The sequence below is a fragment of the Rhinoraja longicauda genome, chromosome 2, assembly GCF_053455715.1.
Source record: "Rhinoraja longicauda isolate Sanriku21f chromosome 2, sRhiLon1.1, whole genome shotgun sequence".
In the NCBI taxonomy this organism is placed as follows: domain Eukaryota; kingdom Metazoa; phylum Chordata; class Chondrichthyes; order Rajiformes; family Arhynchobatidae; genus Rhinoraja; species Rhinoraja longicauda.
In genome coordinates, this window is record NC_135954.1 from 6,903,752 (window position 1) to 6,917,376 (window position 13,625).

Genomic DNA, 13,625 nt, shown 5'->3' on the forward strand with positions numbered 1-13,625 from the left:
GAGACCCTTCTTCAGACTGATGAGACCCATCTTCAGACTAACCTATAAACCTGTCCGTCTTTGGAGTGTAGGAGCACCCGGGGAAATCCCACGCAGGTCACGGGGAGAACGTACACACTCCGCACGGAGAGCACCCGTAGTCAGGATCGAACGCGTGGTCTCTGCCGCTGTAAGGCGGCAACTCTACCGCTGCGCCACCGCCAAATGTTGACACCGAAGATAGTTGGAGTGAAAGCATTCGCAGTGGATGAGGTTGGAGGAGGTGCAGGTGAACCTCTGCCTCACCTGAAAGGACTGTCGGGGTCCTTGGACGGAGTCGAGGGGGGAGGTACAGGGACAGGTGTTGCATCTCCTGCAGTTGCAGGGGAAGGTACCTGGGGAGGGGGTGGTTTGGGTGGGAAGGGACGAGTGGACCAGGGAAGTGCCCATTTTGTGTCTATGTTTAGTTTGTCATTTATTGACATTGTATTATATCACATTGTTTACAGTGGACTATGTTTACATAGTAGTATACGAAAATAACTGCAGATGCTGGTACAAATCGGTTTATTCACAAAATGTCAATAGTCAATCAATAGTCAGACTGAAGAAGGGTCTCGACCCGAAACGTCACCCATTCCTTCACTCCCGAGATGCTGCCTGACCTGCTGAGTTACTCCAGCATTTTGTCAATAAATCACTATGTTTACATGTTGTGTTGTGCTGCTGCAAGTAAGAATCCCATTGTACTGTCCGGGACGTGTGGCAATAAAACACTCGTGACTCTCGAGCCCGGCTCTCTGGCGCTGCAAGGCAGCAGCTCTACCGTTGGGTCACCGCGCCGCGCCGCCCTAATCCTTCTTGTAGAGAAGGTTTATCTGCGACAAGCCCCGATATCAGATCGTGTCCGTCTCAGATGATAAAGGTCACGCAAGGGCCACAGTTTAAGAATAAGGGGTAGGCCATTTAGAACGGAGATGAGGAAGAACTTTTTCAGTCAGAGAGTGGTGAAGGTGTGGAATTCTCTGCCTCAGAAGGCAGTGGAGGCCAGTTCGTTGGATGCTTTCAAGAGAGAGCTGGATAGAGCTCTTAAGGATAGCGGAGTGAGGGGGTATGGGGAGAAGGCTGGAACGGGGTACTGATTGAGAGTGATCAGCCATGATCGCATTGAATGGCGGTGCTGGCTCGAAGGGCTGAATGGCCTCCTCCTGAACCTATTGTCTATTGTCTAAGTGTGTGTGCGAGAAGGAACTGCATCTGCTAGTTTACACCGGAGACAGACACAAAATGCTGGAGTAACTCAGCGGGACAGGCAGCATCTCTGGAGAGAAGGAATGGGTGACGTTCCATCAGGTCATAAGTGATAGGAGTAGAATTAGGCCATTCGGCCCATCAAGTCCACTCCGCCATTCATTCATGGCTGATCTATCTCTCCCTCCTAGCCCCATTCTCCTGCCTTCTCCCCATAACCCCTGACACCGGCACTAATCAAGAATCTATCTATGCCTTAAAAATATCCATTGACTTGGCCTCCACAGCCGTCTGTGGCAATGAATTCCACAGATTCACCCCACCCTCTGACTGAAGAAAGAACGTCCTCATCTCCTTCCTAAAGGAACGTCCTTTAATCCTGAGGCTGTGACCTCTAGTCCTCGACTCTCCCATCCTCTCCACATCCACTTCAGACACCAAGAGACAGGTTGCACAGCCTTTATCTGCTTTTACGCCCCTTTAATAATGTTTCTACAACCGAGCTGACTCCTACTCGACTTTCCCCGGTCTAGCGCAGCGGTAGAGTTGCTGCTTTACAGCGAATGCAGCGCCGGAGACTCAGGTTCGATCCTGACTACGGGTGCTGCACTGTAAGGAGTTTGTACGTTCTCCCCGTGACCTGCGTGGGTTTTCTCCGAGATCTTCGGTTTCCTCCCACACTCCAAAGACGTACAGGTATGTAGGTTAATTGGCTGGGTAAATGTAAAAATTGTCCCTAGTGGGTGTAGGATAGTGTTAGTGTGCGGGGATCACTGGGCGGCACGGACTTGGAGGGCCGAAAAGGCCTGTTTCCGGCTGCATATATATGATATGATATGATATGATAACATGAGTCGGTACGCCACGTCCAAACAAAAAAAGACATGTTAGGAACACAAAACAAAATCGGAGGCAAGCATCAGGCCGGTAACATTGAACAGATTTGGTGCTAATCTGGCCGATGTCTTTGAGAAGCGGCTGAGTTATTCCTGACTGTGCCCCTGTTAACTGACACCCTGAACCTATAGATACCATGGCAGCGCAGCAGTAGAGTTGTTGCCTTACAGCTCGTGCCTGGTGTTTTTCGCTGCTGTCTCAAGCTGCAGGAGGCCCCCCATAGGGAGCAGCGTGCCGGTGTCTGAGTGAGGACTCTTGGCTGCCCCCAAGGTTTCTGCAGCAACAGTCAATAGACAATAGACAATAAACAATAGGTGCAGGAGGAGGCCATTCGGCCCTTCGAGCCAGCACCGCCATTCAATGTGATCAAGGCTGATCATTCTCAATCAGTACCCCGTTCCTGCCTTCTCCCCATACCCCCTGACTCCGCTATCCTTAAGAGCTCTATCCAGCTCTCTCTTGAATGCATTCAGAGAATTGGCCTCCACTGCCTTCTGAGGCAGAGAATTCCACAGATTCACAACTCTCTGGGTGAAAAAGTTTTTCCTCATCTCCGTTCTAAATGGCCTACCCTTTATTCTTATTCAGTCAGCCTGAAGGGTACCGACCCAAAACGTCACCTATCCATGTTCTCCAGAGATGCTGCCTGACCCGCTGAGTTACTCCAGCACTCTGTGAAACGTCACCTCTCCATGTTCTCCAGAGATGCTGCCTGACCCGCTGAGTTACTCCAGCACTCTGTGAAACGTCACCTCTCCATGTTCTCCAGAGATGCTGCCTGACCCGCTGAGTTACTCCAGCACTGGAGTCAGCAGGGGAGAGTCGCAGGTTTGCAGGTTAATTGGCTTCTGTAAATTGTCCCGAGTGTGTGTGTGTGGGATAGAATAGAGCACAGGCGATCGCTGGTCGGCGGGCCGAAGGGCCTGTTTCTGCGCTGTACCTCAGCGGTAGAGTTGCTGCCTTACAACGAATGCAGCGCCGGAGCCCCGGGTTCGATCCTGACTACAGGTGCTGTCTGTATGGAGTTTGTACGTTCTCCCTGTGACCTGCGTGGGTTTTCTCCGAGATCTTCGGTTTCCTCCCACACTCCAAAGACGTGCAGGTTTGTAGGGTAATTGGTTGGGCAAATGTAAAAATTGTCCCTAGTGGGTGTAGGATAGTGTTAACGTGCAGGGATCGCTGGGCGGCACGGACCCGGTGGGCCGAAGGGCCTGTTTCTGCGTTGTATCTCTAAATCTAAAACAAAACTAAACGAAACTATTGGAGTTTCCAGCATTTGTGGATTTTGTCATTCGATTCAGAATATAGCATTGTTGTAAACGGCAGCTAAATCGCAGTGACCACCGACGCAAACAAATGCTTTGCAAACATCATTTGTTTTTCAGACCAGCAATCATTGCATCATTAATAAACAAGGAAGCCAAAGAGATCATGAGGTAAACCTTTGACGAGTGAAAATAGAGTCACTTGAGTCACAGAGTGATACAGTGTGGAATCAGGCCCTTCGGCCCAACTTGCCCTCAACCGGCCAACAATGTGCCATCTTCACCAGTCCCACCTGCCTGCGATTGGCCCACATCCCTCCAAACCCGTCCTATCCATGTACCTGCCTAACTGTTCCTCTCTCTCAATGCAAATAGGAGGAACAGCACCTCATATTTCGCTTGGGCAGCTTACACCCCAGCGGTATGAATATGATTTCTCTAACTTCAAGTGACCATTGCTTTCCCTCTCTCTCCATCCCTCCCCCACCCTAGTTCTCCGACTAGTTCCACTGTCCTCCTGATTAAATTTTACAGATTGCATGCATCGTTGTCACCTTCACCCTCATCTCACAAATGATCCATTCTACATTTCCTAACCAGCATCCGCTTTGATCTGTTGTTTTCACACCTTACCCTTCCATATCTCTAGATTCTCTCACCTCTGACTTTCAATCTGAAGAAGGGTTTCGAACCAACACTGGAATTTAGAAGGATGAGAGGGGATCTTATCGAAACATATACGATTATTAAGGGGTTGGAAACGTTAGAGGCAGGAAACATGTTCCCAATGTTGGGGGGAGTCCAGAACTAGAGGCCACAGTTTAAGAATAAGGGGTAGGCCATTTAGAACGGAGATGTGGAAAAACTTTTTCAGTCAGAGAGTTGTAAATCTGTGGAATTCTCTGCCTCAGAAGGCAGTGGAGGCCAATTCTCTGAATGCATTCAAGAGAGAGCTAGATAGAGCTCTTAAGGATAGCGGAGTCAGGGGGTACGGGGAGAAGGCAGGAACGGGGTACTGATTGAGAATGATCAGCCATGATCACATTGAATGGTGGTGCTGGCTCGAAGGGCCGAATGGCCTCCTCCTGCACCTATTGTCTATTGTCTATAAAACGTCACCTATTCCTTCTCTCCAGAGATGCTGCCTGTCCCACTGAGTTACTCCAGCATTTTATGTCTATCTTCGGTGTAGACCAGCATCTGCAGTTCCTTCCTGCACACACCCTCCTCTCCCTGCTAAGTTCATAAATTCATAAGCTCTCGGAAAAGAATTAGGCCATTCGGCCCATCAAGCCTACTCCGCCATTCAATCGTGGCTGATCTATCTTTCCCTCTCAACCCCATTCTCCTGCCTTCTCCCCATTGCCCCTGACACCCGTACTAATCAGATGTCTGTACAGAGTTTGTACGTTCTCCCCGTGACCTGCGTGAGTTTTCTCCGAGATCTTCGGTTTCCTCCCGCACTCCAAAGACGTACAGGTTAATTGGCTTGGTATAAGTATAAAATTGTCCCTAGTGTGTGTAGGATAGTGTTAATGTGCGGGAATCTCTGGTCGGTGCGGACTCGGTGGGCCGAAGGGCCTGTTTCCGCGCTGTATCTCTAAACTAAACAACACTAAGCTAATCAAGAAATCAAAGTTGTCAATCTCCGCCAGAAAAATATCCATTGACTTGTTCTCCACAGCCCTCTGTGGCAAAGACACTTTCTTTCATATGAAGAAAGACTGGATAGACTCGGCTTGTACTCGCTGGAATTTAGAAGATTAAGGGGGGATCTTATAGAAACTTACAAAATTCTTAAGGGGTTGGACAGGCTAGATGCAGGAAGATTGTTCCCGATGTTGGGGAAGTCCAGAACAAGGGGTCACAGTTTAAGGATAAGGGGGAAGTCTTTCAGGACCGAGATGAGAACGTTTTTTTTCACACAGAGAGTGGTGAGTCTGTGGAATTCTCTGCCACAGAAGGTAGTTGAGGGCAGTTCATTGGCTATATTTAAGAGGGAGTTAGATGTGGCCCTTGTGGCTAAAGGGATCAGGGGGTATGGAGAGAAGGCAGGTACGGGATACTGAGTTGGATGATCAGCCATGATCATATTGAATGGCGGTGCAGGCTCGAAGGGCCGAATGGCCTACTCCTGCACCTATTTTCTATGTTTCTATGAATGTCTCTGTAATGCTTTGAGTGCCTGAGCCCCATACTCCAGAATTTTGCCTCTCAGTCTCTCTCCCCTCCTCTGCTGGAATAGAAAGCCAGTGATTTCTATTCCAACTACCCACTTTGTTGACAGATGACATGAAATACCTTGTGACATTTTTTTTCTTCTCTCTCTCACGTATGCGTGGCATGGTTGACATGGCAACAGCGGAGGAGTGCTGGAGTAAATCAGAGGGGTTAGGCAGCATCTTCGGAGGACTCGAATAGATGAACGTTTCGGAAGTTCGCAAGTCACAAGGAGAGGAATGAGGCCTTTCGGCCCATCGAGTCTACTCCGTCGTTCATTCACGGCTGATCTATCTCTCCCTCCCCAACCCCAATTCTCCTGCCTTCTCCCCTTAACCCCTGACACCCGTACTAATCAAGAATCTATCTATCTCTGCCTTAAAAATATCCACTCACTTGGCCTCAACAGCCGTCTGTGGCAATGAATTCCACAGAATCACCACACTCTTACTGAAGAAAGACATTCTTGCCATAGAGGGAGTACAGAGAAGGTTCACCAGATTGATTCCTGGGATGGCAGGACTTTCATATGAAGAAAGACTGGATAGACTCAGCTTGTACTCGCTGGAATTTAGAAGATTGAGGGGGGATCTTATAGAAACTTACAAAATTCTTAAGGGGTTGGACAGGCTAGATGCAGGAAGATTGTTCCCGATGTTGGGGAAGTCCAGAACAAGGGGTCACAGTTTAAGGATAAGGGAGAAGTCTTTTAGGACCGAGATGAGAACGTTTTTTTCCACACAGAGAGTGGCGAGTCTGTGGAATTCTCTGCCACAGAAGGTAGTTGAGGCCAGTTCATTGGCTATATTTAAGAGGGAGTTAGATGTGGCCCTTGTGGTAAAGGGATCAGAGGGTATGGAGAGAAGGCAGGTACAGGATACTGAGTTGGATGATCAGCCATGATCATATTGAATGGCGGTGCAGGCTCGAAGGGCCGAATGGCCTACTCCTGCACCTATTTTCTATGTTTCTATGTCTGGGATGTGTGACAATAAAACACTCCTGACTCTCGAGCCCGGCTCTCTGGCGCTGCAAGGCAGCAGCTCTACCGTAGTGTCACCACACTGCCTTAATCCTTCTTGTAGAGAAGGTTTATCTGCGACAAGCCCCGATATCAGATCGTGTCCTCCTCAGATGATAAAGGTCACGCAAGTGTGTGTGCAGGAAAGGACTGCATCTGCTAGTTTACAAGCGGTGATAGACACAAAATAACTCAGCGGGACAGGCAGCGTCTCTGGGGAGAAGGAATGGGCGACGTTTCATCAGGTCATAAGTGATAGGAGCAGAATTAGGCCATTCGGCCCATCGAGTCTACTCCGCCGTTCATTCACGGCTGGTCTATCTCTCCCTCCCAACCCCATTCTCCTGCCTTCTCCCCATAATCTTTGACACCCGCACTAATCAAGAATCTCTCAATCTCCGCTTTAGAATGAACTGAACACACAGCCTTCCGTGGCAGTGAATTCTGACGAAAGATATTCCTCATCTCCTTCCTAAGAGAACGTCCTTTAAAAATTCTATGGCCTCTGGTCCTAGACTCTCCCACTAGTAGAAACATCCTCTCCACATCCACTCTATCCAGGTCTTTCACTATTCAGTGAGTTTCACTGAGGTCCCCGCTTATATAGACAATAAACAATAGACAATAGGTACAGGAGGAGGCCATTCAGCCCTTCGAGCCAGCACCGCCATTCAATGTGATCATGGCTGATCATTCTCAATCAGTACCCCATTCCTGCCTTCTCCCCATACCCCCTGACTCCGCTATCCTTAAGAGCTCTAGCCAGCTCTCTCTTGAAAGCATTCAGAGAATTGGCCTCCACTGCCTTCTGAGGCAGAGAATTCCACAGATTCACAACTCTCTGACTGAAAAAGTTTTTCCTCATCTCAGTTCTAAATGGCCTACCCCTTATTCTTAAACTGTGGTCCCTGGTTCTGGACTCCCCCAACATTGGGAACATGTTTCCTGCCTCTAACGTGTCCAACCCCTTAATAATCGTATACGTTTTGTCCTTCTAAACTGGCCTTTCGGATCAGGACAGGTATCACAAAATGCTGGAGTAACTCAGCAGGTCAGGCAGCATCTAGGAAAGAGGGAATGGGTGACGTTTTGGGTCAGGACCCTTCTTCAGACCGATGGCAATACGTGGGTGCCTTTGTAAACCACTTCATCGCTCGTGGCAATAATGCTCACACTCTGATCCATCCTTCCACCGACTCACGCAGGTGCGGCAGTAGAGTTGCTACCTCACATAGAGTCATACAACATGGGAAACAGGCCCTTCGGCCCCACAACTCTATGCTGACCGAGACGCTCCATCCAAGCTTGTCCCATTTGCTGCCTGACCGTGTTTGGTTCATTGGGCTGCACGGTGGCGCAGCGGTAGAGTTGCTGCCTTACAGCGAATGCAGCGCCAGAGACTCAGGTTCGATCCTGACTACAGGTGCTGTACTGTACGGAGTTTGTATGTTCTCCCCGTGACCTGCGTGGGTTTTCTCCGAGATCTTCTGTTTCCTCCCACACTCCAAAAGACGTGCAGGTTTGTAGGTTAATTGGCTGGGCAAATGTAAAAATTGTCCCTAGTGGGTGTAGGATAGTGTTAGTGTGCGGGGATCGCTGGGCGGCGCGGACCCGGTGGGCCGAAGGGCCTGTTTCTGCGCTGTATGTCTAAATCTAAAAAAAATCTAAACCTTTCCTATCTGTGTACCTGTCCAAATGTCCATTGAACATGTTGAAGTCTGTATGTTTCAGTTAATGGAGTCACGGTGGCATAGAGTCATAGCGTGACACAGCAGACTTTATCTTCACTAAACATTATTTCCTGTATCATGTATGCTGTGTGTTTTGGAAGGAACTGCAAATGCTGGTTTATACTGAAGATGGACACAAATATTTGGGGCTGGGACTATCCCAACATTTAAGGAACTGTTATAGACAGGTACATGGATAGGACAGGTTTGGAGAGATATGGGCCAAACGCGGGCAAGTGGGACAAGTGTGGCTGGGGCATTGTGGGTCGGTGTGGGCAAGTTGGGCCGAAGGGCCTGTTTCCACGATCTATCACTCTACGACTCTAAATGCTGGAGAAACTCAGCGGGTCAGGCAGCATCTTTGGAGAAAAAGAATAGGTGACGTTTTGGGTTGAAATCCTTCTTCAGAATGTAGCAGTCCGATCAAGGGTTCCGACCCAAAATGTCACCTATTCTTTTTCTCCAATGATGCTGCCTGACCCGCTGAGTTACTCCCACATTTTGTGTCCATGAGTCTTTCCGCTGACTGGTTAGCACACGAAAAAAGCTTTTCACTGTACCTCGGTACACGTGACAATAAACTAAACTGAAACGAAGACAATTCAGCCTCTCTATTCTCCGTGTAATCTCTCTTCGCCGGGTCGGCACGGTGGCGCAGCGGTAGAGTTGCTGCCGTACAGCCCTTGCAGCGCCGGAGACCCGGGTTCGATCCCGACCACGGGTGCCGTCTGTACGGAGTTTGTACACTCTCCCCGTGACCTGCGCGGGTTTTCTCCGAGATCTTCGGTTTCCTCCCACACTCCAATGACGTGCAGGTTTGTAGGTTAATTGGCTTGGTGTATGTGTAAATTGTGCCTAGTGTGTGTGTAGGGTAGTGTTAGTGTTAGTGCGCGGGGATCGCTGGTCGAGCCCCGACTCGGTGGGCCAATGGGCCTGTTTCCTTCCGCGCTGTATCTCTAAACTAAACAAACTCAAACCTTCTTCACCTTCCATTGGCAGCCCAATGAAACAATAAATACCACAGAGGTATTGTGTATGAATACATCCTTCCTCTTGGGTGACCAGAACTGCACACGATACTCCAAGACATGGCCTAACTAAACTTTTACACAACTGCAATGTTTTGTAATGGTTCGTACAAAGGATGTTTTCAAGAGAGAGTTAGATACAGCTCTTCGGGCTAATGGAATCAAGGGACACGGGGAGAAAGCAGGAACGGGGTACTGATTGTGGATGATCAGCCATGATCACATTGAATGGCGTTGCTGGCTCGAAGGGCCAGATGGCCTCCTCCTGCACCCATTTTCTATGTTTCTATGAATAGGTGATGTTTCAGGTCGAGACCTTGTTTCAGACGCGTATGCTCAACACCCTATCAGACGTCAGTCAGTGTGGGACCACTGTTGCAAAAGGAAATGCAAGGAAAGTCTTCAGCAAGAATAGGAAAAAAACGTGAAGGTGAACTTGCCACTGGCTTCCATATGCAGGAGAGGCTAAACATAGAAACATAGAAAATAGGTGCAGGAGTAGGCCATTCGGCCCTTCGAGCCTGCACCGCCATTCAATATGATCATGGCTGATCATCCAGCTCAGTATCCCGTACCTGCCTTCTCTCCATACCCCCTGATCCCTTTAGCCACGAGGGCCACATCTAACTCCCTCTTAAATATAGCCAATGAACTGGCCTCAACTACCTTCTGTGGCAGAGAATTCCACAGACTCACAACTCTCTGTGTGAAGAAATGTTTTCTCATCTCGGTCCTAAAAGACTTCCCCCTTATCCTTAAGCTGTGACCCCTGGTTCTGGACTTCCCCAACATCGGGAACAATCTTCCCGCATCTAGCCTCTCCAACCCCTTAATAATTTTATATGTTTCTATAAGATCCCCCCTCAGTCTTCTAACTGGAAACTTTCGGGATGAGACCATTCTTCAGACTGAGAGTCTTGAGGAAAGGAAATGGGAAACGAGAGGTATGGACGATAGTACAGAGATATACATAGAAACATAGACAACAGGTGCAGGAGGAGGCCATTCTGCCCTTCGAACCAATTCATTGTGATCATGGCTGATCGTCCACAATCAGTAACCCGTGCCTGCCTTCTCCCCATATCCCTTGATTCCGCTAGCCCCCAGAGCTCTATCTAACTCTCTCTCTTAAATCCATCCAGTGATTTGGCCTCCACTGCCCTCTGTGGCAATAGAGAATTCCACAAATTCACAACTCTCTGGGTGAAAAAGTTTCTTCTCACCTCAGTTTTAAATGGCCTCCCCTTTATTCTAAGACAGTGTGTGGCCCCTGGTTCTGGACTCGCCCAACATTGGGAACATTTTTCCTGCATCTAACTTGTCCAGTCCTCTTATAATGTTATACGTCTCTATAATATAAAATTATAAAAGGGACTGGACAAGCTAGATGCTCAAATGACTGAAAGAAATGCAAAAATGTATCGATGATGAATGAAACAGGCCATTGCTGTGGGCAAGATGAAAACGAGTCAGGATTAAGAGACTCAACAAGAAATAAATGGCCTTTATCATCGTTACTTTTTTGCGTACCTTTCATTCATTTGTTCTATATCTCTCCACATCACCGCCTATATCTCTCGTTTAACTCTCCCCTGACTCTCAGACTGAAGAAGGGTCTCGACCCGAAACGTCACCCATTCCTTCTCTCCAGGGATGCTGCCTGTCCCGCTGAGTTACTCCAGCATTGTGTGTCTACATCCTCGCATTTAAACCAGCATCTGCAGTCCCTTCCTACACATAAACCACACACGTGTACGCATGCACGTACGAACAGCTGCGCAAGACTCTTATAGATACTCAGGCATTCATGGGATCAGAAACACATTCGGAGAATCCATGTCCACACTAATGCGATGCACTTACATAATGTAATTGATGACTCAAAATATCCTTGATATAAACTGAGATTACAGCACAATGGTCAACAAGTTCATCCTGCCAAGCCACAGAGCAATAAACAATTAAATGATGCGAGTTATTAACAGTAAAACACTGGCAATTGTCCCAAACAGAACAGAGAAGAATATGGTTTGTACTTTAAGTTCATGGTCGTAAGTCACAGGAGCAGAATGAGGCCATTTGGCCGATCGAGTTTACTCCGCCATTCAATCATGGCCGATCTATCTCTCTCTCTCAACCCCATTCTCCTGCCTTCTCCCCATAACCATTGACTTCCTTACTAACCCTAATTTGGGCGGCACGGTGGCGCGGCGGTAGGGCTGCTGCCTCACAGCGCCAGAGACCCGGGTTCGAGCCCGACTGCGGGTGCTGTCTGTGCGGAGTTTGCACGTTCTCCCCCGTGACCTGCGTGGGTTTTTCCCCGGGTGCTCCGGTTTCCACCCACACTCCAAAGGACGTACGGGTTTGTAGGTTAATTGGTTTTGTAAATTGTCCCCCGAGTGTATGTAGGGTAGTGCTAGTGTACGGGGTGATCGCGGGTGGGCACGGACTCGGTGGGCCGCGCTGTATCTCTAAACAAAACCAAACTGATCACGCATCTAACAAATCTCCACCTTAAAAATACCCAATGGGTTGCCCTCCGCAGCCACAAAATATAATAAATGAAATCCATTCTTCACAATGCTTCCTTTTCGAAATGTTGTGAAGCAATCTGAACAATTCTCAAAGGCCAGAGTAACTCAGCGGGACATAGAAACATAGAAACATAGAAAATAGGTGCAGGAGTAGGCCATTCGGCCCTTCGAGCCTGCACCGCCATTCAATATGATCATGGCTGATCATCCAACTCAGTATCCCGTACCTGCCTTCTCTCCATACCCACTGATCCCTTTAGCCACAAGGGCCACATCTAACTCCCTCTTAAATATAGCCAATGAACTGGCCTCAACTACCTTCTGTAGCAGAGAATTCCACAGATTCACCACTCTCTGTGTGAAAAAAAACTTTCTACATCTCGGTCCTAAAAGACTTCCCCCTTATCCTTAAGCTGTGACCCCTTGTTCTGGACTTCCCCAACATCGGGAACAATCTTCCTGCATCTAGCCTGTCCAACCCCTTAAGAATTTTGTAAGTTCCTATAAGATCCCCCCTCAATCTTCTAAATTCCAGCGAGTACAAGCCGACTGGGCAGCGTCTCTGGAGAGAAGGAATGGGTGACGTTTCGGGTTGAGACCCTTCTTCAGACTAGTTAGGGATGAGGGGAGCGAGGGATGCAGACGGCGATGTGGAGAAATAAAGAGCAGTGAATGAAAGACATGCAATAAAGTAAAGGGTCTCGACCCGAAACGTCACCCATGCCTGACCTGCTGAGTTACTCCAGCATTTTGTGCAAAAAAGTAACGATGATAAAGGAAACGGGCCATTGTTAGCTGTTGGTTGGGTGAAAACGAGAAGCTGGTGCGACTTGGGTGGGGGAGGGGGAGGGGGAGAGAGAGATGGAGGGGGAGGGGGAGAGAGAGAGGGAGGGGGAGGGGGAGAGAGAGAGGGAGGGGGAGGGGGAGAGAGAGAGAGGGAGGGGGAGAGAGAGAGAGGGAGTGCCCGGGTTAATTAAAGTTGGAGAAACCAATATTCACACCACTGGGCTGTAAGCTGCCCAAACGAAAACATTCTCAAATGGAGACAGGATTAAGCAAACACATCCAACAACTCAGGACAACTATCTGATCACCAAATACAGCGACACTAATCTGTCTTGCTGGCATGCCATTTATTTTGTTGTTGCCTAGCTACTATCACAAGCTCTAAGGGGTTAAAAAGCTGGTGGTGCAGTGTGCTCTAATCACGTTGGAAAGCAACAGTTGATGCAAGGCAGACACAAAAAAGCTGGAGTAACTCAGCGGGACAGGCGGCATCTCAGGAGAGAAGGAAAGGGTGACGTTTCGGGTTGAGATGCTGTCAAGGGTCTCGGCACGAAACGTCGCCCGCTCCTTCTCTCCAGAGACGCCGCCCGACCCGCTGAGTTACTCCAGCTTTTCAGCGTCAGTAAATAACTGCAGATGCTGGTTCAAATGGAAGGTGGACTCAAAATGCTGGAGTAACTCAGCGGGTCAGGCATCTCAGGAGAGAAGGAAAGGGTGACGTTTCGAGGGTCTCGGCCCGAAACGTCGCCCGTTCCTTCTCTCCCGAGATGCCGCCCGACCCCCCGAGTTCCTCCAGCACTCTGAGTCCGCCAGCTTTCTAGTGCTCCGTCTCTTCGGATTAAACCAGCACCTGCAGTTCCTTCTCTCGCGCAACGGTTGATGCAGGGTAGCTCAGGGGGCAAGATTACTTCTTC

General features: G+C 48.9%; 1 protein-coding gene across 5 annotated transcripts in view; it reads right to left on the reverse strand.

The window, feature by feature from the left end:
- The window catches only part of ripor2 (RHO family interacting cell polarization regulator 2), a 122,868-nt gene that overhangs the window by 82,202 nt on the left and 27,041 nt on the right, over window positions 1–13,625 (reverse strand). The gene's annotated exons all lie outside the window — the stretch shown is intronic.